Source organism: Muscardinus avellanarius (genome assembly GCF_963383645.1).
Source record: "Muscardinus avellanarius genome assembly, chromosome: 11".
NCBI lineage: Eukaryota > Metazoa > Chordata > Mammalia > Rodentia > Gliridae > Muscardinus > Muscardinus avellanarius.
Genome location: NC_137797.1, coordinates 4524375 through 4541253, shown reverse-complemented (window position 1 = coordinate 4541253; position 16879 = coordinate 4524375). Strand labels below are relative to the sequence as shown.

Here is a 16879-nt window from a genome sequence, read left to right as displayed (position 1 = left end):
TGCCTAAGCCCTTGCAGCCCTGGAGGGAGCCACGCTGGGCCCTGTCACAGGAAGCGCGTCGTAGGGATGCTATAGACACGAGGAACGCATTCGGGGCTCTTTGTTAGAGCAGGCTCGCGTGGTTCGCTCCTTTCCTTCCCCGTCACTGTTGTCATAACTTCTTCAAGGAAATGGTGTATCAGAAGAAAAGCCAACATTTCCATTTCATCCACTGAATGCATCTTCTGAAACGCAAGCAGATGATGTAATTTACCGCCCTATTTTGGCCCTCGGGCGTGGCGTTGACGAAGGTAGCTTCCGTCTCTTGGTAGTGGCGCCCATTCCGCCCGCATTTCTCCGCAGCATGTCCGCCCCTCCTCCTCCCGGCACAGGTGCCAGCCTTCACACACGCTTGGTGGCTCCTGTTCACATATGTGCGCTTACAAAGCGGTCATTTAGTGCATCGCTTCACTTAAAAAACAAGTGGATGCTGTGTAGAAAAGTCCAGCCCATGAGCATAGGAAAGCCTGTTCATCCCTCAGGTCACGGTCGTCCTGTGGAAGGTGGGCGTCAGCGCACGCGTCGAAGGCTTGGTAATGACTTTTGCATTGTTTTGCTCATTGTATTACCCGAGTCTAAATTATAGGTGGCACATACGAGGCATTCAGCAGGCTGCTCTTGAATGGTAGTTTATTTTTATAATATTGGTTGAATGTCCACTAGACGTCAACATAGTTTTGGGTTCTGAAGATACAAAACAAGTCGAACACTGTCCTCTTGTTCAAGGCATCTTAATTCTACTATTACATTTCCTAGCTGAGTGTGGTGGTAAACATTTGTAATCCCAGTGCATGGGAGGCTGAGACAGGAGGGTCGTAGTTCATGGCCAGCCTCAGCTACTTAGGCCCTTCACAACTTAGCGAGACCCTGTTTCAAAATAAAGAATAAAATAGGGCTGAGGATATAGCTCAGAGGTGGACTGCCCCTGGGTTCCATCCCCAGTAACCCCGTGCCCCCACACCAAATTCCTGACTATATTTGTGTTGCCTAGTGAAAATAGAATACATTTTTAAGTGAAAATTAATGTTCTCTAATTCTAGATTGTGCAGTTAATTTTTACATTTTATAGTCTTTTACATTTAGGATATGTGTTAATATATTTGAACTTTGTGTATGTGCCATGTTTTTATTTGACTTGTCTGAGTTCGCTGCATTTTACAGATTGTAAGAACATCCATATAGTGTTAATATTTACAAATAATTTAAAAGTCTTAAACCTGAGGTCTAGACTTTATAGAGCTGGATATATTTTTCATTCATCGTAAATAAAGCTTTAAGTTAAGTTTGCAAGTGTTACACACTCATACGGAGACCATCCTTTAGAAAGGGTAGCGCCTTTCAGCCTTGTCATGCAGCCCGAGGACCGAGAGCGGCCAGCCGTCAGCTCCGCCGACCCCGCCTGTCAGGCACGTGCTCCTGTCCCACTTCTGCCTGTGGAATCGTGACGCTGTGGAGACGTCGCTGGCTCTCTGCTTTGCTTTGTTGCTGTCAGTGCTGTTTGGTACACAGTGCCGACCAAACATTGGTTACAAGATTGTGGTGCAAAGAAGCAGGTGCTTGATGAGCAGGCGCTGCTGTTCTCCCTGGGCGCTGGGCAGCAGGCGGGTGGCCTGGCCCTTGGGCCCTCCGTGGCCAGCGCCAGTGCCCTCAGCCTGTCCTAGCACCGTGGGGACCTCGCAGCCTTCGGTCTCCACTGGAGCAACCCTAGTGCGGCCTTTAGAGCTCAAGGTCACAGCTGCCTTTCCTAAAAGGCTGCTCAGGTCAGTGCAGAGAGGCTTTCTGTCTCTTCGTCTCTCCGCTCCTCCACCTTATCCTCTACCTACAATCTTTCTGTCTGTAAACAGTATGGGTTGTTAATTTAGAAATACATCTTAGTATGTGTGCCGTGGCTTCTTATTTCTCTGGTCTTTCTGTGGCAAGTGCATACAGTGAGCACCAGCAAAGCTGGCTTTAGCTGTCGGGTTTTCTTCAGCAGCTCGGTCCCCTCCTAGTTGAGACACCACCACCACTTCTTCCTGGCTTCTGGATGGCAGTGACTTAAATCGCCCTCCTACCCAGAGCACGCTTGGCCATCCTCACAGGAGGCTTCTTACCAACTAACTGTGTGCGGGGCCCCTTGGAGCCAGGCAGGTGTGTGTGTCTGGGCAGCTGGCTATGCCGTGGTTGCTGGGCCTGGGACGTTTGGGCTCACAAGTATGTGTGATGTTTGTGGAGTCGATAATCCAGGCAGGACTGGAGAGCTAAGTAAATCAGACTTGCGTCTTAGTCGACCATCTGTTAGCTGTGAAGATCTGGACCATGCCAGCCTCGTTATGTATAAAATGAGGGTGGTTTGCCTTCCTAATTGGTTGCAAGGGCCACATGTGATCAGGCCTCTGCGATGTCTGCTAGGCTGCCTGGAATCTCTGCTGACTCCCTGTCTCCCCTCCCCTCCTAGTAGTTGAATGAATGGGTCTAGTTCTTTCTCCGCGTCTGCCGGTTGTATATATTTACATAGAAGTCAGTACCTAATATTTCATGGCTACTTACTAAAGTTTAAGTACCTTGCTTTCTCTTTCCTGCCCTCCCTTCCACACTGGGGTTGAACCCTGGGGCATTCGTCCTCTGGCCACCTCCAGCCCTTCCTGCTTTCTGTTTGGAAACGCTGTCTGCTGGACCGCTGTTAGCCTTGCTGTGTTTGCTGAAGTTGTCCCAGAACCTGCGATCCTCCTGTCTCAGCCTCCGGAGCACTGGGGGTACAGGCGTGCACCCGCACGCCGGGCTAGTATTTACTAATGGATGGGACTGTTTGTAGAAAGTACAGTAAAAGCAAATAAAACGTTCTTCAGGACCAGAGAAAGCTGTTTCTTGTTGGTTTGATGGCAAATGTGTTCTGAGAGGAACTTCTCCTGTCCTTCTCCAGTAAGGAGCAGGGGCTTTTCTCTGGAGGCTTCAAGGTCTGTCCTGGGTCAATTCTGAGAATATTGAGGACTTTGTGGATCACAGTCTGCGTTTGTCTCAGTTGCACTGTGTGTTTCTCCTCTGGCAGAAGAGAGTTGCACAGAATCTCAACTTATTGATTTCAAGATTGAACGTATAGGCAAGATGTGGCTTGCTTAGAATTCCACTTCTCTGAAATGTAATCCTAGTTCAAGAAGTGTGTCAAAATTCATAAATCAAGCTGTCACCATTAGTTTCCTGAACTTACAGTTCCTGTTACAGTAAGTGAAATTAAAATTCCTATCTAACAGGACGCCTGTCGTGGTTTATTTTGTTGCAGCTGTAATTTTTTTTTTTTTAAAGACATAGAAGATGTTCTGCCATTTGACTCCAAAAATCCCTTTTCTGTGTCTTGTTGATACAAGGGTAATCAGGTTGTTCTTTTGCAGGAAAAGGATAGCGTTACTTAAAATGAGTTACACTAGCGACACACACACACAGCGTGACAATGCACCACAGACTCTTGCTGTCACTGCTGTGCCAACGGGGCTCCAGGCCTTGACCTGTGTTTCCTGCCAGCCTCCTCGAGGCCCCTCTCTCGCTCTCAGGCCTGAGCTCCTTGAAGGGTTGCGGTGTCCAGCAGACACCTGCCGAGGCACCTGGCTCATAGTGTAATGAAACTGGTGGACCGTAGGTGATTGTCTCTGTTCTGCTGACACTCAGACAGGGTGTAGCTGAGTTGCTCTTGCTCGCTCAAAGTGATAACAGGGAGGTTCTGGCTCCAGAGCTCCAGCGTTTCCCACTCAGCTCTCCTGCCTCCACATGCTGGGAAAGGGACTTCTGACACTTGTCCTGAGTCCTGTGAGCACGCCTCTGGGGCGAGTCAGGCGGGCTCCTTAGTTACGAGCACATTGCCGCAGTGTTAGGGTCTCTGGTTCTTGCTGAGCTGTTATCTTGGTGGCCTTGAGAGTCGGAAGCCTCAAGGAGCATGGCTTACCTGTGCCACCCTCCAGAGAAGGCGGCCTTGCTCACGCGGAGCCCGGAGCCAGGCCCATGCCCGGGCTGCCCGTTTCCTTGGCTATGCTGCATGATCAGTTTCAGACTGTGACTTTAAACAGGTCTGTGTTTAACAGCAAAAGCAATTCAAGTAGGATGAGGAGAAAACGCTGTACAAACTTGTGAGTGAGAGTGAGTGCGTTGTAAAGGAATCTCTTGTTTTTAATTCTTTTATTATGAAGCCAATTGAAACGCCACTGGGGAAAAACACCAGAATTTTGACAACAAAATGAAATAATTGTGGAGTTGTCTTATCAGTGTTATTTTCTTAAGGCAAAATATACTGTAAAGGTAAAGTAATCTTTAACAACGTGGAGAAGTGAAACGGGATCATAGAAAGAGAGCAGAGCATATACTTTGGAAACCAACACAAGAAGCTGTAAAAAAAAAACAAACATGTGAGCCAGGTGACAGTGGGACACTGTTCAAAAATAAAATAGGGCTGAGGAGTGTAGCTCAGAGGTAGAATGCCTCTGGGTTCAACATCCAGGGCTACACACAAAATAAAGTTACCACGAGGCAAGGATAACCCAACTGTCCGGGAGGAAGGGAGAGCTTGTCTAGAGGGTGGACTGCGGGTAACTGGGTAACCAGTGGGAACAGGCTCAGCTCATCTGTAAGAAACACCAAAATAATTTGGGATTGATTAAGGAATAAAATATTAGTTTGTTTTTTGTGGTACTAGGAATTGAACTTGGGTATTTTATCTCTGAGCTACACCCCCAGCCCAATTTCTTTTTCTTCCTTCTTTCTCTCTTTCTTTTCTTTTTCCTTTCTTTCTTTCTTTCTTTCTTTCTTTCTTTCTTTCTTTCTGTGGTACTAGGGATTGAACCCAAGGTCATTCAACCTCCAAGCTATATGTCCAGCCCTATTTTTTATTCTTTATTTTGAAACAGAGTCTCACTAAGTTGCGGAGGGCCTCACTAAGTAGCTGAGGCTGGCTGCAAACCTGCGATCCTCCTGTCTCAGCCTCCCAAATACTGAGATTATAAGCATGCACCACTTCACCAGGCTCCAATTTATTTTTTATTTTGAAAGAGAGTTTCACTAAGTTTTGGAGAGCCTCACTAAGTAGCTGAGGCTGGCTGTGAGCCTGTCTCAGCCTCCCGAGTACTGGGATCATAAGCATGCGCCACCATGTCCAGCTGTGACTGGAATGTTCTGAGATGGAACCATGGAAAACTAGATTGGTGGTGACTTCGTTTCACAGTAAGCCAGGGTATTTCGTGGATTCGAAACAATGAAGGCCATTATAGTTTTGACTACGAATACATGAGGAACTCCGGCTCTGGAGCCAGCCCACCTCGGCTAGCCCTGGGTGCTGGTAAACAGTAACTGAGTGATCTGGAGTGAGCTATTCAGTCTCTGTGACGCAGTGCACTCAACCAAATACGGAGTCATGTGCTGACGGTATGGAGTTACTGTGAGGAGCAGTTAGATATGGAAGACATGGTAAGCACTTCGTTGTTTCAGCACTGTTGATATTGTTAGGAACAATCTTCTTTTCTATCAGTAGAAAATGTTTTAATAAATTACAGTAACAAGGTGTGCATCCACTAAATTATTTTTCTAAGAGCACATACTGTATTGTGATAGTCCTTAGGATGTTGGGGTCAGTGGAATTCACAGTAGGAAGGAGCCCTGTGCCAATAAGCCCTGCTTTTTGTATTTTATCTCTACATTTTATATGTACTTACAGTACACAAAGATATAGTGCAAGGCAAAATGACCCAAAAGAAATATGTTACAGTGTTAACAACAGGGATCCCTGGCTGAGAGGATGGAGGTCTGTTTCCCTTTTTCATATACTTTTTGTGATCTTTACAGTGAACGTGAACTACTTTGATCATAACAATAAGATGCTATTTACAAAGGGAAAGAGCCGGAAAGAGTCTAGAATTCCTGTTTTCTACTGTGAGAGGAAGGACAGTTCACGGAACTGAAATAATCCCTTTGTTCCACGTTCACAGTCTGTACGGTGCCTTAACCTTCCTTGACCAAGACCAGGGGGCTTTGACAGTTGCAGTCTGAACTATTTTTATTGAAAAATTTTACTAAGTAAAACATCAGTGTAGAATCTGAAGAACATTGCTAACAATTAATGGCCAGGTTGGGGTGGCCTGGGGACTTTGATGTGTGCACACCCACTTGTATGCATGTAGGAGAGAGTGGCAGACAGAAGTCCAAAGGTTATTCTTGCGGTGTGTCTTTCTTCCTCGGAGGAATAGAGTTTGCGCTTACCCTCAATTGTAGGTCTTCTGCTCCAGTGTATTGGCTGTTAGTGCACGGGTGTTTCAGGTTTCTATTACAAATCTCAATCTAATTAGAACTGGAGTACTTTTGACACTGTGAAATGTCTTCATAGCTCCCCAGGCTTCATTTCCTTGCTTAAATGAAAAACGTGCTCTTATATCAGATGTTGGAGAGCAGCTCTCTTCATTTCTAGAAAGGTAGAATGGAGCTGTCTCACTCATCTTAGTTTTGATCTTTAGCATATTAATTCTTTTCTCCTGGCAGCAACTGAAAATTAAGAGGATCAAAGTAACATTCCTGTAAAGCGTTTTTCATCAGCACTTGAATTCCTCATCTGCCCCCCTTAACAGCTTATTGCCTATCGTGTTCTGGTAGAATTAATTTCATACCCCTCATATTTGAATGGAACAAGACAGCTATTTAGTCTCGAGCTCTGGGCTTTAGTGTGAACGTAAATTCCTGCTGTTACAGTTGGAGCAAAGGCAGGCGCTCTCTCCTCCAGACAGAAAGCAAGTGCCACTCTGGCGTCGGGTAAGAGCTCTCAGATCTGAGCCGAACTGGTTGAACCACAACTGTGTGTTTGCCGTCTGCTGCGTGCCAGCCGGGGTCCTAGACCTGGGATGCCCTCTAGGAATTCACGTGCAAGGAGACATGTAAGAGCAGAGCATTTCAGTAGGTGTGTGAAAGCCTGAGAGAGGGGGCGAGCGGCAGCCACACCTCCCTGCCTGCTGGGAAGGCTTCCTAAAGCAGCGGGCTCCCGCCCGAGGGTCCCCAAGAAGGACTGAGGCAGGGGGCCTCCTGACGGCCTCGGGCCTGCAGGGAGGGGACTGGCCGCTCAGCTGAGGCCTCCGGCCAGGCCTGGACTCTGCCCACAGCCACACGGTTCCCGCCCCAGGACCCGCTGCACAGCTCTCATTTCTGAAAGTCCTTCCAGGTTGTGGTTGAGGTCCATCTGTTCTTTCCCTGAGCCGCCCTGTGTGTGTTTTTCCGTCATTTAAGATGAACTCTCTCTTGGAGAACATTTTGATTTTTTTCTAGTCCTTGGTGTACAGCTTCTCCCGGGTGTGTGTGTGTGTGTGTGTGTGTGTGTGTGTGTCCTCTGCTCCCTGGGCACATTCTTCTGTCCACGGGCACTGCCCTCAGGCTGTGGCCCTGACCTCACCAAACACCTTGCTTTAGCTTCTACCTCTGGGCCTGTTTAGTTCTTTTTTTGGGGGGGGCCTGGGGATGGACCCAGGGGCATTCGACCTCCGAGCTACGCCTCCAGCCCTATTTTTTATTCTTTATTTTGAAACTGAGTCTCACTGAGTTGCAGAGGGCCTCACTAAGTAGCTGAGGCTGTTCACGAACCGCGATCCTCCTGTCTCAGCCTCCCAAATGCTGGGATTATAAGCGTGCGCCACCACGCCCGGCTGTTTAGTTCGTGTGTGTGTGTGTGTGTGTGTGTGTGTGTGTGTGTGTGTGTGTGTCCTCTGCTTCCTGGACACATTCTTCTTGGCCTGTTTGTAGGTTAACAGGTTCAAGCACTGTGCCAAGGGTGTGGATCTGGTCTGTGCCGTGGCCCTCACTCTCCTCTTACATGTCTGGGTGGAGCAGAGCCTTTGGGGCAGCCTTCATGCAGTGGCAGCATGGTGGTCCCATCCTGCCCCATGTCTTCCTTTTGTGCCTGCCCTGCCACAGGCCACACAACTCAAGCTCGAGGTGCCGCGGTCTCTGCCTCCAGGCACCTTTTCTCTTGTTTCTGGGAGAATATAATGAGATCTTTTCTATCAAAGGAATAGCTTGACTTAGGCTCCATTTTGTAGAACTGCCGCCGTGTAACCTGTGTACACTGGTCTTTTTTTTGTAAAGATGGCATTTCCTGGAAATTGTGAGCGCCCCCCCCCCATCTCCTTCAGCCTGCAGTAGAGATTGTGAGGCCACGCTCCCACCAGTAGGAGCGCAGCCCAGGAGCCCTGTGCTGAAAATAAAGCACCCAGCAGCCTTCTGCCACATTGTTCTTGCCCACCTACCTTTACTGGTGGCAGGATCCCTTTTTGCAAAGCAAAATTTGCCTAGCTGAGCCACTTTCAAATATGTGTCTTTTCTAAGCTGGGCGTGGTGGCACACACTTGTGATCCCAGTACTTGGGAGGCTGAAACAGGAGGATCGCAGTTTGTGAACCCTTCACCTACGTAGTGAGGCCCTCCACAGCTTAGTGAGACTCTGTTTCAAAATTAAGAATCAAAAATAGGGCTGCGGGTGTATCTCGGAAGTAGAATGCCCCTGGGTTCAATTCCCAGTACCACAGAGCAAAAACAAAAACAGATTTGTGTCTTATACTGCCATGGAAATTTCTTTCTAACATTTCCCACCCTGACTGTTCATTTCTGGCCTCAGGATGCCACCAGCGGCAGGACATCCATGTCCCCTGAGTCTTATAGGGGGTACACGCAAAGGGAGTCCTGTGGGCCGAGGAGCTCAGAGCAGCGCAGAGGTGCCCCAGGCATGTGTGCCCTGCGTGCGTGCCCTGTGTGCCCGCCCCACCACTGCACGGGAATCTTGGGAATTGGAGAGAGGGGTGAGTTTAGGTTCCAGGGCTTCTGTTTCTGTTTAGGTTCCAGGCCCCTTCACACATTGCTTAGCTCCCAAGTCCCTCTTCATCTATGAAATAGAGGTATTTTCCTTGCCTTCTGCACTTGTTACAAGGATTAGATCATTATTGCTGATGACATCAGTAATATCTTAGGAGTGCTTCCTGTGTGTTCTTGAGTGAGGCCTTCCATGGTAATGTTTTCGTTTATCCCCTTCCACTCCTCTGCCCCTTTCCACTCTGCCACTCTTCCCAAATTGAGGAGAAGCCCACGGGAGCCCACTGCTGCCACCCGCCACTGGCGGTGCTCCCCCTGTGGTCCTGTGGCAGGCTTGCTGGCAGCATCTGTGTGAAGGCTGTAGTCCCTGCCAGGCCTCCTGACCCATGAGCTGCCAGATCCTTCCACCTGGGAATGCCAGGTGCTGAGGCGCTGGAGAGGCAGTCACATGCGGTCCCTGCAGCGAGGCGTGCCCGGGGCGCTGTGGGCTGTCTGTGCACCTTTGCGCACAGTGGCCCGCGAGCTCTCCCACGGCATGTGAGGGACCCATGAGCCACCTCCCAGGGAAGCATGGTGGGTAGACAGGCTGCCGGGACGCAGGACGACAGAGCCCTTGTTGGAGTGGTGGTCCTCAGGGCATATCTCCTCCAGCCTTCTTCCTGTGCACGCACCGCGCTGGGCAAGCCTCCGGCACAGCTGTCCGTCCACACGGGCAAAGGTGCAGCCGCATTTCTCCACGACCCTCTCTCCTCAGGACTGCACCCTGCTAGAGGTTCCTTTCCTCTGCTTTCATTTCTTTTAGTTCAGATGTGTGTTAAAATACAAACACAAGCCGGGCGTGGTGGCACACGCTTGTAATCCCCGCGCTTGGGAGGCTGAGACAGAAGGATCGCGTAGGTTCGAAGCCAGCCTCCGCTGGCTTAAGAGACCCTGTTTCCAAATAAAAACATAAAATAGGTCTGGGAGTGTAGGCTGAAGGGCCCTGGATTCCATCCCCAGTACCCCCCCCCCAAAAAAAAATGCAAACACAAGCCAGGTGTGGTGGCGCACGCTTGTAACCCCCACGCTTGGGAGGTGGAGGCCGGAGGATCGAAGCCAGAAGCGCTGCTTTAAGAGACCCTGTTTCTAAATAAAAAGTATAAAAATAGGTTTGGGAGTATAGCCCGGAGATAGAAGGCTTTCTAGGAACCCCAGTACCACCAAAAAAAAAAAAAAAAAAAAAAAAAGCAAACACAGCCACAGCCAGGAGGAGAAACACTTTCTAGGTGTGTGTTTGTGCGTGTGTGCGTGAGTGTGTGGGTGTGTGTTACAGGGTGTTGAACCCAGGGGTGCTCTACTTCCCAGCTACACTCTCAGCCCTTATTATTTTTTATTTTGAAACAGTCTTGCAAAGTTGCTGAGGTTGGCCTTGAACTTGTGGTTCTCCTGCTTTAGCCTCCGTAGTGACCGGGATTGTAGGCGTGTACCCTCTTACCCAGCTATTTTCAGTTTTTATTGGAGGTTTTCTGAGGAGGACTATACACATCTTAGTCCCCTCTGCTGAGGGTTGCAGGAAACTGTGCCTGCTCTCTGTCGCGCTGTGGAGGTGTTGTCCTTTCAGGTTGAACGGTTTGTAGTATTTGTGTTATTACGTTACAGATCCCTCCACAAGCCGCACTTGGCTCTAGTTACTCTTGGACATTTGAATAATTGCTTTAACGTGAGACTGATTTCTGGGATGATTCGTCACTGTTTACTTCGTGTGAGTGACATTGTTGGATTTACCCACTGGAAAAATCCAGGAGGAAACTTCGATTAAGTCACTAACGCAGAGTTGGGGACAGAAGGAGGGACGGGAATCAGTTCCCCCACTGACCACGCCTGGAAATCAAGGAAGAGGCCCCACGTCATGGGGAGGCCCGGGGTGAGGCGGGGTTTTCTGGACAGAGCACGCCTCGGCCCTCTCTCCCTCCGGGAGTGTCTGCTCTGCACCTGCAGCTGTGATGGACAGCTTGGGGCCGGGGAAGTGTGAGCTGGGCCATGGGTGTGGGGGTGTTGACAGGAAAAATCCGACTGGCAGGCCTGGGGGAGCAGGGAGGGGAGAGGGCGTGTCCCCGGCCTGCTGGAATTTCAACTCTGGCAACTTTCAGCTACACCTTCCGCCTCAGCCCCAAACAAAGCAAGACTAAACTCTCAGAGCTTCAGTGCAGAGGGGCAGCACCAGCTGATTTTTAAAGTGCGCTGAGAGGTGTGTGTTCTCCCTCTGCCCTGCGGCGGGAGCCCTCGGCTGCAGCTCCAGTGGCCAGGAGGCTGAGGCGCAGAGCTGGCACCTGGCTGGAGTTCAACATTTTGCTGCTACCCCAGGGTCTCCTGGACAGTGTGCTCCAGAAAAGGGGTTCATTCCGCACTTTGGAGGGAGAAAGAAGTCAGTCTTTTCATCTCCTTCAGATAAATTTGTTTTTAGTTCTAGGTAATTTCTAGTAACTTTAGAAGAAAGGATATTATTATAGGGTTGGTAAATATAGATAGGGTAAAACATTTTTTTGTATGCACAAGGAAATCTTCATATATGAACCTTATAAGTCAAATTACTTGAAACTTTAGTTAGCAAATCAAAATTGTAATTAGAATTCTCATAAATTGATATTTTATTCTTTTTTAAAAGTCGTCCTCTACTAGTGATCTTATTTATGGTTCAACTTGCATTTATTAGAAATATAAGCTGTTTCCCTTTCTCCAAGCAATCATACTCATTGCTCCTACAGTAGCTAAGTTGACATTTCCTCACTTCTACTGGGTATGCTGTTTATTAATGTCACTGAAGTTTGTAAAACAGAAGTAAGTAAAGCTGAGACTCTGTGGGGCCAAGCTGCTTTGTGCCGCAGAGACGCACTGTCGCAAGGCGTCACCGCAGCAGTGGCCAGGGTGCCTGTGCCCCACGACCTCCGGCCAGCTGTCCTGCGCCCCTGCGGCTCGGGCCCACCCACCTCCTCGAGGGCCCGGGAGGAGGCTCAACTGTGAGGCGCAGGGCTGTTGGAGGGCTCCGGAGGCACCGATGGCCAAGGCGCCGGGCTGCCTCGCTGCAGCAGAGCTTAGGAGCCAATTGTGAAGACTCGGGAAGGCCAGCCTTCCTTTTAGCCCATTTGCGGCATGCGAGGTACCCATTTTAGTGATGTGCTTGAAACAGTATACACCACTCTTTCTCGTTCAAAACATTGTGTGGGGGGGCTGCTGGGATGGAACCACCCAGGGGCATTCTACCTCTGAGCTACACCCCCACCTCTATTTTATTTTTTATTTGGAAACAGTCTCGCTAAGTTTCTGAGGCTGGCTTTGAACCTACAATCATCTTGTCTCAGCCTTCCAAGAACTGGGATTACAGGCGTGTGCCATCACACCTGACCAAATTCAAATGATTAATCTGTAAAGACTGAAGTTCCCTAAGAGCATCGTACCTCACTTGGAGGTTGCTTTGAGGAGTCCCTCCGCCAGTCCACAGCGTCGGCAGTGGTCAGTGCCAGGTCGTGCCTGGCGGCCGTCTTTACGGTGTTGCTGTAGGTTGCCAGACATTCCTTTAACCGCGCTGGCCGTGGCACACTCAGGACAGAGCCAGGAGTGCGATTTCCAGGGCAGTGGGGAGAGCAGTGAGCAGCTCCGGGCGGCATCTTGTTTTTAAAAGCCTGGGGCAGCAGTGCTCGCTCTAGCAAGAATTTCCATGCTGTGTTACGCGCTCCAGGCCGGCTGTCTTTTCTCCCTTAGATATATGGCTCTTACGGACATATAAATCATGGCAGCAGGACTCGTACACATCCAAGAAGAAGAGATTTAAATCTTCACAGCCTTTCCAAGACTTACTGTAATTCAGACATTCTTATTTAAAAAGTAATATTCTTGAGCCGGGCGTGGTGGTGGCGCATACTTGTAATCCCCGCGCTTGGGATGCAGAGACAGGAGGATCGCACAGGTTCGAAGCCAGCCTCAGCTACTTAGTGAGGCTCTCAGCAACTTAGTGAGACCCTGTTTCCAAATAAAATATAAAATAGATCTGGGAGTATAGCTCAGAGGTAGAAAGCGTCTGGGTTCCACTCCCAGTACCACCAAAATAATAATAATAATAATAATATTCTTACATTCTTACTTAAAGTCACTTTTAGAGCATTACCAGAGAAACAGGTATTTGCAAAGGGCCTACTGTGTGCTGAGCTCAGTGTGAGTGCTGGCGGAGGAAGCAAAGGCAAGTTCCCGCCTAAGTCACTTGGCCTGGGGGGGGGGGCTGGCGGGCAAGGAGCTGGCTGGCTGAACCCCGCCCTGCTGGGCCTGAGGGGAGGCGCAGCCTTCTGTGCACACTTCGGGATGAGAGGCACTGAAGAATGGTGCCCCCGGAGTCCAGCCTCACCTGGCGGCTCACCCATACCCGCCCTCTTCCCTGCAGGAGGCTCGCTTCCCTTCCGGGAAGGGGCCAAGGGCTGTGGGAGTCTGAGCAGTGGGTGGCTCAGCCTGTCAGCTCCTCCCCTTCCCTCCCTGCCACCTCCACCGCTTCTGATTGTGCTTCTTGGATGCTACTCAGGGCCCTGAGCCTTCCATCCGTCAGGAAGGACCCCGGTGGAGGCTGGCTTTTTGCATGCCCCCGAAGGCCTGGTGTGCGGTGTCCCTGGGGAAGGAAGGATGGGGAGCTCCAGTTGCATTCTCCCTTGGGGATGGACCAGGTGACCCTGCGTACTCCTGCGCTTAGATGCCTGGGGGCAGTGGCCCTTGTTAGCGGTCCTGGCTTGGGTCGTGGCCTGGCGCGGGAGCCTTGGGCCCAGGCCGTTCCCATCTAGAGATGATGTCCTGATCCTCATCCTGTGCCCTTGGTCAGGTGTCTTGCAGGCGAGTGTACCTGCGGGTGTGCCCTCAGGAGCCTGGTGCCCTGGGTGTGAGCGCAGCACAGGTGGGTCCTCTGGGGCCGTCGGCGTGTCCCAGCATTGTGCACTTTGGTTTAGCAAGCACTTGCTGAGGGCGTGCTGTATGCCAGATGCTCCAGTGGGACTCTGCTCCCAAAATGAGTGGTTGGAATCTTTGCTCTCAGGTAGCCCAGCACTGCCGAGGCAGCCCGTGGGCCTCACAGACGCCCTCTGGATGGTCGCTCTTGCTGCATAAGCTTGCCTACCCTGGGAGGCTCGGGAGGGCCGCTGGCCTGGCCGAGGAGCTAGATGTAGGCTGGCGGCGGTGTCAGGTGGGGTGGGGTGTGGCCGTGGGCCTGGGATGAGGGACAGTGGGCGCCGTGTGAGAGGCTTTCTTTGTCGGCCTGTGGTGTTGGTCATCGTCATTGTTTGGGGAAAGCAGGTGGCTTTTTGCCGTCCAACATTTTCATGGGCGACCTCAGGATTTGGACATTTTTGCTTGGTGACCTGGTTCATAAGCTCCAAGTCACCACACTTGTCCCCAGCGCAGTGCCTGGTCTCAAAATAAAACTAAAAAGGGCTCAGGGTATATATAGCTCAGTAGTAGCAAACTGGGCGTGGCGGCGCACGCTTGTGATCCCAGGACTTGGGAGCTGAGACAGGAGGATCGCAGGTTTGAAGCTAGTCTCAGCTACTTGTGAGGCTCTCAGCAGCTTAGACCCTGTTTCCAAATAAAGTTTAAATGTAGCAAAATTAGTTAGTGCTCAGCACCTTTTACATACTTATCCTTTGAGCTCTCCGACTCTACTGAAGTCCTTGCTCTTCATTTTCTATTACATACCCCCTTTGCCTACCATTATTAGTAATTACTTAAAAATCTGTTTTAAGCTATACCCCAGGGAATAGCACAAGTCAGTTGCTGAGCTAAATAGCCTTTAATTAAAGTTGAAAAAAACAGGCCTTGGTGATAGAGATATTTTTAAAGTGTTGGCTAAAACAGAAGAGGCTGATTTAAGTGCAATCCATTTGAAACTGTTTGTACTTAAATGGATTAAATATAATCTGGCGTTTTGAAAAACCACATCTGTCTGGGGTGTTGGAGGTGTAGTCCTGGCTTGAGCAGGTGGATGGACCTTTAAGAGTTCTGACTCCCAGGTTTTTCTGATTCTTAAAGAGTTTCCTAGTTAGACACATGCTTTTACTTTACAGTTTAAATGAACTCAGGAATAAAACTTAATAATAAAGGATAATATTTTACTCAAAACATTTACAGAAAAAGTGGCAAGCTTGGAGCGGCAGGAGGAGACTGTACATGGGCTCCCTCTCCCCGGTGCTACTTCTGTCTGGATGACCTAACGCAGGTTTGGTAATATTTTTCTCTTGAGGCAGGTACGTGAGCTTGTTTTTCGCGGCTTCTGCAGTCCTAAGGAGGAGGGCCTGACCCAGAGTGGGTACCCAGTATTTAATGAGTCCTTCCCTCTGCCAGAAGGACACGAGGGCTGTCTTTTACTTATCTTTGCTCTGATAGATACCAGATAAGGCAGATTATTTTGACTAGAAGCAAATGTAAGCAGAGAACCTTTTGACTCTTGTATTTTTTTTTTTGCTTAATACTGATGGTCCAGCCACAGCAGGGTGTGTGCCCTTGAACTTGTAGACCCTCCTGGGTGATTCCCAGGTGATTCCTGGTCTGGTCGGGCTCTTTCTGGAGCTCTCAGGCTGGCTCAAGACAGCCTGGGCCATTCTCCTGGACTGCAGGAGAATGGTGGCTCCTGGAGGAGAGATGGAGCTGCCATCAAGCCTCGGGGTGCGCCCGTGGCCCCTCTAGGCCACCGGCCTCCCGCCCGCTTCCCGACCGCTCAGGGTGCTGGCCACCCATTCCTGCTGGTGGCCTTTCCTGCTGTGGAGCCTTCTGGTGACCTGCATCCTCCTCCTGTGTCTGGGCTCCAATCCTGAGCGAGAACAATTGGCCTTGCGTCTTCCGGGTCTGGCTCCGGCCTCGTTCTGTCCCCTGCACAGCTGTGGACCAGGGCTAGCCACAGAGGCCCACCTGGCACTCCTCTCAGAAGCAGCTCCTCAGGCCTCGCACCAGGCACCTGTCCTCTGCGAATGTACACAGAAGTTCCAGAAGCACTTTGTGTGTACGGCATCAGGAAACAGCACGGAGTAACGGCCCCCTTTTCCTAGAGAGGGTCGCAGCTGCACATGGTCATCTGGAAGGGGACCTAGAAGATGGCCCTGCCTGTCCACCCCTAACCCCCGTGGCTCTGGGCTGCCGAAGGCTGGCATGGTAGAGACCCATAGCTACTGAAGGTGGGGCAGGATTCTCGCGGAGAGTGTTCTGGTGAGGGCGGCCTGGCTGGAGGTGTTTTGGAAGGCCCCGAGCGTCGAGCTAAGCACTGAGGCCTTGGCCCAGGTGCGCCCACCCTGAGCTCCTGTGCTCACCTTTCTCTCTGCCGATTCTCCAGTGGCTGAGGCCCCAGTTCCTTCCAGCTCTGGCTCATCCCATCAAGGAGGCTCATGCCTCCTGCCTCCTTTTTCTTCACACTGTATTCACGCATCTGTTTTTGAGGGAAGACGAGTGAGTGGCCAGGCACCACTCATGGGGTGAGCTCACGGGCGCCAGGCAGATGGGGCCCTGACCACCCTCCCCGTCCTCCAAATCCCCCTTGCTTACCTTGGGCTGCTGAGGGTTATTGAGGAAAATTGGGATACCTAGGAATCCCTTTCCAAAATTTTGCCAGTTGGCGTTTCCTCAGCCTTCCTGGCAGCCTTCCTGCAGCGCTGTATGGAATCTTTCTCCAGGGTACCCCCTGCGGTTCTGAGCTCACGGACCCTGGCTGACAAGCTGCTTCTGTGGGATCCGGGCTCTGGGGTTGAGCGTCTTTCCCCATGTGTAGGCTGGGTCTGCGTCCGATGCTCTTGGGCGCTGGGATCGTCTCCACTCCCTGCCCATTGTCTTCTTGCTCATGAATACGGGGCTTTTGTTGTTGTTGTTAAGAATTAGTGAGAGGATTTCTTTTAAGCAAGAATTTTTATTACAGAGTATTTTCAACTCCCTCCCGTCCCCCACCTCGCACTCAGGCCGCCCCCGGCAGCGCCTTCGCGTCTGGCTGACCCTGGCTTGTTGGCTGCTCCTTCAGACTGTGACGTCTGACTTGCTTTCTCTTCCTTTATCTT

General features: G+C 50.5%; 1 protein-coding gene across 1 annotated transcript in view; it reads left to right on the top strand.

Moving 5' to 3' along the window:
• Window positions 1–16879, top strand: part of ATXN10 (ataxin 10) — a gene marked incomplete at both ends in the record, with an annotated part of 162612 nt that overhangs the window by 72549 nt on the left and 73184 nt on the right. The gene's annotated exons all lie outside the window — the stretch shown is intronic.